We start from the raw sequence: 10,712 nt of genomic DNA on the forward strand, positions 1-10,712 counted from the left end.
TGCTGATATAGAAAGTATTGAAGCATATCTCTACACTGAAAGCCTACAAGTGTTTCAGGCACTAGAGCATTTTTCTGACGATGCAATGCACGATTTATCAAAGACCAAAGACATCATTCTTCTGTCGATTGAAAAAGATAGGAGCCGGGTCATGGATCACATAGCGTTTCTGAAAAAAAAGGCAATAGATGATATTGAACAATCTGTAACAAAAGGTAAAAGAACGCTTGTAGATGAGACAGAGAGACTTGTTAAGCGGTTGCGTAAAGAAGAAGAAGAAGACGAAAATCTACAAAAAGAGAAACTTGGTGAGTTTTAGCTTTTTACGAAAGTGTAATTTAGATACATTCTTTATAAAACACGTAGTTTAATCGAAAGAAGTTAAAGTAAATTTGTTTTCGTATTTCCCTATTTTTACGTTTCGACATTTACACTATTGACTGGTGTACCAAATACAAACAGTCTAACCCCCATGGCTCGAAATCGCTTGGCTCGATTTTCTCGTTAGCTCGACCAAAATACATTGGAGTAGGTTTAAGATTGGTCACTGAATATAAGACAAAAAAGCAAAAGATGTTTGATAATTTAATTTGTGAGAAAACATACGAACTCGGAAATATGATTAGTTTGAGAGTCCGTGGTGGTTTTGAAGTCAGCGGATAGTTTGTTAACATATTCCAAACACATTTATATCACTTTTACTTATCTTTGTAGGACTAAAGATATCTCATGGTTTTTAATATCACAAATTTAAGATTTAATACATTTATTGATACATTTACATAATTAATCTTTTTTAATTTAACTTATAAGCTATCATTTTTTTGTCATTTTTCTACAACCAAACATAGAAACACAAAAAGGTGTTCTATTTCAAAACAACTTGTGCGCAAACATTTTTAGGATCATTGATGCAATACATCACTGATACCCATTTCAAGTGGGAAAATGGAATTGTTTTTTCCTTGGCTTGCAGAAAAATGACCTATTTCTTTCATACTCAGGATGATTGATTAGCTGTATGACTTATTGCTAACTTTGGCAGATACGATATCATGCCACAACAATAAAGACAATGCAAAAGTAGATACCTGTCTGTTTGGGAAAAGGTAGCACACTCTTAATTACCACATCAACTTGAAACTCTTCAATTTTAATGCTTAAGCCTATGCTGTTAAGCACAGCACAAATCTTTTAAAGATTTCAAGGTAGTAGTTCGAATCCAGCCAGAAGCACAAAATTTTATTTTTAGTTTTTTCTTCTTTGTCTTCATTAGCTCACATTTTAAAAAAAGGAAATATTGTATTTTTCATCAAAATGTTACTTATTACATTTTTTACACATACATATTAGCTTTTGTGAAGATATTTTTACTTGCAGGTGGTTGGAAATGACAAACTTTATCTTTTTTAAAAAGTATTTAACAGTCAATAAAAATTTTTCCTCCGTTCGCATTGGATGATATTTGATCATATTTCACCTTTGAGGGAAGATATTTCAGCATGTATTATAGGCGAAAGAAACCGTGCTCGTTTAAAAACTCTTTTTCACAGTGCTTCAAGGGAGAACTCATTTTTACTGAGATGGCAAGGGAGTGCTTGTTAATTTTGGTGATTGACTGTAAAATACTTTTTCTTGCAAATTTGAAGCAACGGAGTGACTTTTTTCTCGACATGAATAGCCCCCTACCTCATTTTTCCTTTAAAGACACCCATCTAAAATATATAAACACAATCGTTAGAGTTTCGCCTTAAAATACCTGGAAATACATTTTTAAGGTATTAGCCATGTAATACAACTCGGGAAACATCGGGTAACTTCGACATATATCGCCACTCGCCGTAACAGATCGCGACGAACATCGGGCGTATTCGGCCTGTACCGGATGTTGCTATTTTTAGAAACAGAAGGTATTTCTCTGCTATTCTTAGGTCAATAATGGACTTTCTACATTGTAGTATTTGGAAACTCGGTGATGTTTTTCTCATGCATGTACATTTAAAATCAATAAACACTTAAAGTACACGCTGACAGTTGATTACGATACATCTAATAACTTGAGTCATTACAGTAAAACATGAATTTTAAGTGAAATATACGCGTAAGAGAAGATTTTCTCTCGAAAAAAACGAACTGTCAACAATCGGCATGGAACTGGGATATTCAGATATTCGTATCAAAGGGCTCTGAATGTAAGTATCCTTGAGCAGTTTTGTACGTTGATGGGTTCAAAATAAATTGTTTTTTAATTTATTTTTGGAATTCTTAAATCATTTTTATTAGCTAAATGTTTAGACAGCATGTTCATATTTTACATGTACTTATGTACATGTTACATATTTTACTTGTACTTGTGAAATGTTACATATTTTGCATGTACTTATGTACATGTTACATATTTTTATATGTACTTATGTACATAACGTATGTTTATGATATGATATGAGTATGTAATCTTTAAATTGATTGTGTTATCTTAGAAAAATATTAGACTTAAAATTTTGTTTAAAAATGATGTGTTTTGGTACCTGACCCATTTCTAACATACCATTATACATGTACATACCCGTTATTTGTTTACAAAATGCATATTTTCAAAATTAGCATGTGAAAAAAAGTTGTATGTGGTTTGGGGCTTGAAGCCGCATCTGCTAAGACACTATTGACATTCATTGGCTTGGTGTAGGTCTCGTTAAAACCCCATACTGTTGTGAATCATTATCAACCATAAGCACAACAACTACACATTTATGCCTACCAACCCTTACTCTTGGCTAAAACGGATATTAGTGCAGAATGTATAATACTTGTGCATCTGTATTTTACGGTGGAAGTTTCTGCTGGCTGATAATCAGAAGTCTAATTTCTTTCAGGCAGGAAACTGACAGAATATTACTTAGTCAACAACACTGGGTTATGAAGAATTCCAGCCTGCATTAAATACTATGTTGGATCCTTGAAAGCGGATTTGACAGCCATGTCTATCCACAAGGCAGTCGCATCTGATCGAGATGATGTGAGTATTTCATATAAAACATATTTGACTTGGTTTTTGTTTTTATAAACACACTGTATTCAATAATCAAGTGATGGTGGTGGTGGTGGTGGTGGTGGTGGTGGTGATGATGATGATGATGATGATGATGATGATGATGATGATGATGATGAATTTTATTGATAAATTTAATAATTTTCTTTATATATATATACACGTATGTATCAATCAGCTTGTTGTTGTTTTTTCAAAATAATGTCGAGAAATATTAAACTGTTTATATTTTATTTTGTATATGTATGGCAGTATAATTATCTATACAAATTAGTTAGAAAGGCTTTAAAGTACAACTTTTTTTTTCTTTACAGCACTAAACATTCTTGATGGGTAAAGTACCTGAAGGTGCATGAAAACCAAATCAGCATTGACTCAGCATTAAGTAGTTATCATCTGTGCACACACTACAAGTACAAAGCATGGGAACAGACCAAACTTCAAATGTTGAATAGTGAAGAATTATTGTGAAAAAAACTAAATGTTAGAATACCAATGACAAAATAAAACAGATAGACATCAAATTACCCACAGAGATTGTTTACATGTTATAATATTAAAAAAAACATTAGTTGAGAACTTTCACTCTGATATTTTTAGAGTGTTGAGCCCACTTAGTGTTCTTGTTTCTTCACATATTTTAGTTTAAAAGTACACTCATTTGTTTTAAACTCTGTATTCTGAGTTAGTATCATAATTAAGTAAAATTCATTTATTTGAAAGAGTACATTTTATGAATAAGTCCAATTAAGCGTTATAAATTTTTACAAGAAAAAGGTTGATTTTTAAGCATTTTATTAGCTATAAAAATGTATGGAAACATGACATTATGTATATTTTCTTCAAAACTGGACGGTAAACTATCATAAATTGTCTTTTAAATTGTTCAATAGACATCATAGATAATATCTAAAATGATTTCCGCAGCTTGCCTTATATTTAACTATTTTTTATGAATTTTATAAAACTGCTTTATATTTTCAAACATCGAAAAACTGCTCTTTTCCGAAGAATCACAAGATCAATCAAAATGATTTTTTTCCATGTCTATCAATAATGTGTTCGTTTGAACTTTAGTTTTCTGTTAACTGAAGTTTATTTTACCAGAAACTGTTGTGTTTATTTCATAATCTCTTATAATGCGAAAAAAATTCAAATCTAGACAAAATATTTACTTGTCGCTCTTTGTAGCCCTTGGAGTTTGGGGGTGGGTGTAATGAAACATAAATAACTTTTTTAATTCACGGTAAAAAATCTTCAAAATTTGGATAAATGTCCCATAGTGTACCGTGATTATAACTATGTTGTCGGTTAAAGCTTTTATAAAAGTGTGTATTACGCGGCTAATACCTTAAGATAACAAATAATTTGCAATCATGTATTCATTTATTAGACACCAAATTAAAGTTCGCGAAGCAGTGTGGAAAGTCCGCATACTTTAAAAAGATCGAAATTGCTATTAAATCAGTTAATTGTTAATTGCTATGTTATGAAATTGCTTCAGTTTTTACACAATTAGTTTCCTACTAAATTACCATTTATGAGCACAACAACCTATTCATTGGCACCACAAGGTTCAGAAAATTGAGCAAAGCGCAGCAAGTATGACCAATTAAGTTTTAAATTTCTAACGAGGCACCTTTTGTCAATAAAAATGCCACACACACGTAGGGAAAATTGCTTTAGCCTAAGATACATTAACAATTCTCACAAAAATCCAGATTTTACGTTGTCAACACTAACGTCTAGCAAGTTATGCAAGTTCTAAACGATCAGATTTTAAATTTCAGAACTTTTACATTTAGAGAAAATCTTAGACATTCTTATGTGGAACTACATTCTCATTTTTTTTTTAAATTTACTCCTAAATAAACCTCTAAAATAAAAAAATAAGAAACCATACTAACTTTTTGCATCTATATTCGACTCATTGGCACTCATTGGCACTTTAACGTAAGTCGCATTGGAGCATTTTCAACATATAACAAAATGTTAGGCTCGGATGATTGTCCGCCGTGTAATTGCGTCCGTATCTAACGGTATCTCTACTTAACCGATGGATAGAAGTTCTCATTTGAACAACGAAGTGTCTCTTTATAGCACTTCAAATAACGTCCAAGTATTGCTCGTACTTAAAGTTAACTTTCGTATGTTCATATTATAAGGATAACTGAATGATATTTCCTAAATCTCGACATCATTCATGCATAAAATTGTCGATCATGATTTACTTACATTTCACAATAAAATAAAATGGTATCAATTAATAGATCGTACCCCACTTATATAAAGCAATATCTGGCTAATACGTCTTTTTTATGATTATTTACCATCTATACCATTACATATTAAAACAGTTATATATCTAACATTTAAAGCACAATACCCTATAAGTTAAGAAAGTATGTTTATATACAATTAAATCGTTAAGGTTCTCCATAAATAGCGGTATTGCTACACAATAACTCAACACCTAAAATGTGTTAACAACACGTCAACTGTATGAGTTCGATCTCCTTGGATGATTTAACATGACCCCATAGCGCACATAAATAGTTTGAAATTGACGCAACGCATTAGTAAAAGACATCACAACAAACTTTATAATTAATCACGAAGTGATTTGTGTTTGGAATTAACGTGTGCAGGGTCCTTACTCTTTAACATGCTAAAGTGCTTTGATTCGTTCTGAATGAATCTTTTCACTTAACTAAGTGTCTAAATAGTAAAAATCGTTCACATCTAATTCAACACCTTCAAATAAGTACTTTTCACTGTTTAATGTTCTGCTCCTCCGCTTAAACAATATATGTTTTATTTTGTCAGTTCTGACACTTCATGTCCAGCGTAATTCAAATACACCTAGTTGAATTAAGCTGTTTATGAAGATAGTCGAGGGTTTCCGCAGAAAGGACCATCATCGGTGTATAAAAGTAGTTTAAGGGTTATGTTGTTTTATGATTATTCGTTTTCTTATCTAGATGCAATATCAATTTCTAGGTCGGGCTTCAACGGTAAGGGACTACAATATCGAACAATATACTTATCCAATGGAAATGTCACGTTTTTAGTCCATAAAATCGGAAAAGCTTTACATTCCGTCAACCGTCTCTGTACCGATTGGAATATGGCTTTTAGCAATGTTCAAAACCTTGCCGGAAAAGCCTTATGTTTTCAGGTTTTACCACTGTAAAATACAGTAAAGCAGTTCTTACCAGAAACTTAATAAAAATGTGTTTCAGTAAATAAGACGTATTCCAAGTCATTTTACAGCCTTTACGATTTCGTTAACATTGCTAGGTTGATCAAGTTCTGGAAATATTCATTGGGCTTATGAAAACCATTATTGTTTGCAAAAAAATCGAAGCTTGCTCATTTTCACAATTAAATAAATCACTTCCAAGACTAAATTATTCACGAAAAGTATGTATGGCTGTTTGATTTGCAACTTAGTATTATTTCTGAGTTATTTTCAAAACTATTATTGCCCTTTTTTCTTCTCTATTTAAGACCGGCTGGGCTTGGAAATGGCACTTTTCTTTTATTGTGCAGTGTTCTTATATTACATTGCGCGATCATATTAATATTATTATGGTGTTCTTTTAAAACATGTTTTAATACAATGGAATGAATGTAAAGCTTATTAACAATCATAACAAGCATTCATCGTTTTTATTCAATTTTAAGTCTCAAAATGGGATTAATACTGAAACATATGTATTAAAAAATAAAGAGTTGGCAGTACTGCGTACTTTCATTAAACTGGTTCTTCTTCAGCGTTAAATTGTCTTTAGTATTCACAAAAGGCGATAAGGCCAGACAGCAATCTATATTTTAATCAACAAAAGACTATCATAATCTTGGGTATCGTTTGCGTTTATCTATAACATCAATAGATGTAAAGCATTTGTCTTTAAAATATAATCATTTTTATTTTTACTAAAATATAAAATCACGACACAGGATCGCAATGCCTATGCTATAATAAACATAAATATTATCTTAATTTGTTTCAAATAAAATATACCATTTAATGTGCTGTAAACTGACAAGTCTCTGGTCTACTTGGACGATTTAAGGGTATGAGGGGAATGCGCACCCGTCGCTCCTCTTAAAATATCCTTAAGGGAATACCCCTCAATCCCTTATGCAACCCGTTAAACCAAGTAAATTTCGGTTCGGAGAAAGGGGCGCAAGTCAAAACGTTACGCCCCTCTTATGTCAACTCCACGATCCTCCCATGCCAGCTACATTTACAAGCATTTCGGTTGTGAGACTTTCTATAAATATAATATTACAAGATCAGTATTAATTGTGCGTAAGCCTATGTACATTCCACAAAAGTACGGACAGCTTAACTCCCGCGTGTCCCGGACGGCCGACGTCTTACAACCTGTCGTTGGCACCACACGAACACTTCCCCTATCCCCTTGTCTGTGGTCTCTATTGTCATGGGTACGAGCTTTCTATTGTTTGGCGATGTATTCCGGCGAGTAATGTTCATACAAACGAAACGCGCTCCTTCGAATGCCTCCGCACAAACCTATTCCTGGCCCTAAATAAACATAGAATTGGTTTAAATTGATCTGACTTTACCTGGCGCCGGCTGCCAAGGAGACCTGTGTACGTGATTGAAGTGTATACTGTCAGCAGTCCCCTTTGCAATCTTCAGCGCTTCCTGCATATTACGAAGCAGCAACCGTTCGGTTACTTCCGCGTTCTCACTCATTTTAACAACATGGAATCGTTATTATCAGTAATATAGTTATTGCTTTCGCTTATTGCTTATCAAATCTAGAGAATCAAAACCTAATATATATTTAAGATTATTTTGTTAATTATAAAGGTGACCAAGAGTCGTGCTACAGGCATTTATCGCAGTTTATAAAACTCAGTGTTGTTTAACATTAAACTAAAATTAAAAAAAAACAAACTGCTTCCCTTACTTTTATTAGTAAATGTATAATGACACTAGTTGTGTATGAAAGAAGTTTGCCTATCATACATTAGTGATAGAAGCACATTCTGTTAACAGTGATACTTATTGCGTGAAAGTGAGTATTTTGTGAGTGTTCAGGATTTTGCCACAGTGGCTTATTTTTTCAAATAAAATGCTATTATTAATGCAATGAGTTTGTTGTGGCTGTGCTCAAAGTCATTCCTCATAAAAATAATCATTAACTACGCAAAAGAAAAGTACGTTCCTGAAGTGGAGAAACACGGAACCATGATCGTAAAAATATCACTGATTTGACTTCCACATCTTTTTTCGACTTGTTAACATCGCGTAAACCGATGGACCCAAGCATTCGCTATTCTATTCAGCGCGCGCCATTTAGCAAATATCTGCGGGAAAATTAACAACATAACCCGCTGGTACCTAGCCTAGTCTGCGTATTTTCAGACTTATTCATACAAATAAAATGATCAACAAGTACAAAAGTTGCTGCAAGATGCAGCAATTGGATGTTAGCGCGGGCCAACTATTGGTTATGCAAGTCTATATGTAGGGACAGAACGAAGTAAATAAAGTAAGGGCTAACATTGATTGTAGATGTCAGTGAAATGAAGTTAATTAAAAGATGACAGAATTGTGCTGTTGTTTTAAAATGAAAATAAAACGTAACACAATAACAATTGTACAACTGATGGTGTATCTATGACAGAAACCATAATTGTATCAAATAACTTTATTCATGATCTGTATCAATATACACACATTTATAAAATACAACATGGCCACAGTGGTGGTTCTCTTTTGGAGTGGCTGATGTGATAACTGAAATGTTAAATATGCCAACATGATTTGGTAAAGTCTGGGCAAAGTTCGAAACGTTGAGATTTTGAAGTACTTTGGTGAAATGCTGACTTTAAACAAGAGTAGCACCAAAGATTTATCAAAAAAACTAATTAAGGATATCTGCTTAAAACAATGTTTACTTTTGGCTTATAATCTGCGAAACAAGTTGATCGTTATAATGAAGTGTTACACAGCCAATGTTTCTAACTGAAAAACACATAAAACTGTTTGCTTATGTAACTGATTTTAACACAATTAAAATAATACATTTAACATAAACTAAAATAAGTTGGTTATCCATGAGCTGAAAGAAAAAAGTGTGGTCATCATTATTAATATCATTTTCCTTGTTCTGTGACGTAGATAATTTATAGGCATGCAGGATGGAACAAGAAAGCTGTTTTGAGAATTCTGCGAAGTGTACATGGTACTAAGTGTGAAAAAGAACACCTGGATCCTGAAATGAACATACTCTTCAAGTCCAAACATAAGAATAAAATAACATAAATAGTAATTTAAAAGTATGTGGACACAGAGTAATGACTTAGAAAACAGTGATTGAAAAATAATCATATCATAAGCTTTTGAACATACTTTGAACATATAATGTACAGATCATACATAACACATTATCAGTATTTGCATTGTTGGTATTGGTAATAGCCAAAATGACAGAATTGTTAAATTTTAAAGAGAAGATTTTAAAAGAAGTATTTTTAAGATATTGAAAAGAAATGTATATGGTTCTGAAATGGAAATTAAAATTTTTGTCAACACTCAAGTCACATGTAATAGAGTTATGAACATTTTAAAACAAAAGAAAGGCAATGACACAATAGGAATACGATAATACAACAGGAAGGTAAAGTTTATGTAAAGAAAGTTTTAAGTTTTCCAAAGGAAACAAGTTTTGCCTATAATGACACTCATAGGTAATAAACAGTATGTAATCAACATGCATTATGCACTCTTAAGGCATAAGATATAAGAATGATGAGCAGAATGTGATGCAGGTTGATAGTGGTATGACTAGGAAGTTGATCATTTAATGTGTATGGAAATATAATGACGCAAAAGACTTACGAAGAAAGTGCTGAAAGTTATAGGTTACAATGAAATGAAGTAAGGAATATGTTTTAATTCATGAAAAGTGAAGCCATTGTACAAAGTTTGGTGGAACTGTTATTTCGCCTGTAGAAGTTCTCAATTCTTTAATATATGACATTGAAATATAATAATAAATACTGCATTGAGTATGACTGAAATGTGAACATGTACAAACAGGAAAGAACATGAGCAATATGACATTGTATATACATTTTGTATACAATAAAGAGTAACAAGCATGATAACTAAAATAAACAGAGTTAGTATGTATGCTGGGAATTGTAGAGTTGTACTAAAATGTAATAAACAATAGAAAGAATATTTGTTATAATTTGGTGTAAGTGCGACATATACATTATGACCAATACATGTAATAAGAATGCACGCAGACAAAATAATACCATACTAAATACATGCTGTCACTATTTCACTGAAGTATTCACATTGTTGAATGTCAATACAAGATGGCATAAGCAATGAAATAGAACGGGTATGAAAGAATATAAATGAATATATGAAAACCTAGTAATATGTACCTAGTATGAAAATGAACTTGTATGATTTATAGGGTGAAAAATATCTTTTACATGGGTGTGTGTAAAAAGACTCAGTTTCAGTTGTTATGTTGGAATAAATTGGGTTGAAAATAGGTATATTTGTTAAATGATTTACTATCTTAAAAGTTGAAAGTTGTCAGACCCAAAACTATAAATGATATACCTTGAGTTTTATATTATAATTATAGGCATTGCTAAT

This window comes from Mya arenaria, chromosome 1 (assembly GCF_026914265.1).
Source record: "Mya arenaria isolate MELC-2E11 chromosome 1, ASM2691426v1".
NCBI lineage: Eukaryota > Metazoa > Mollusca > Bivalvia > Myida > Myidae > Mya > Mya arenaria.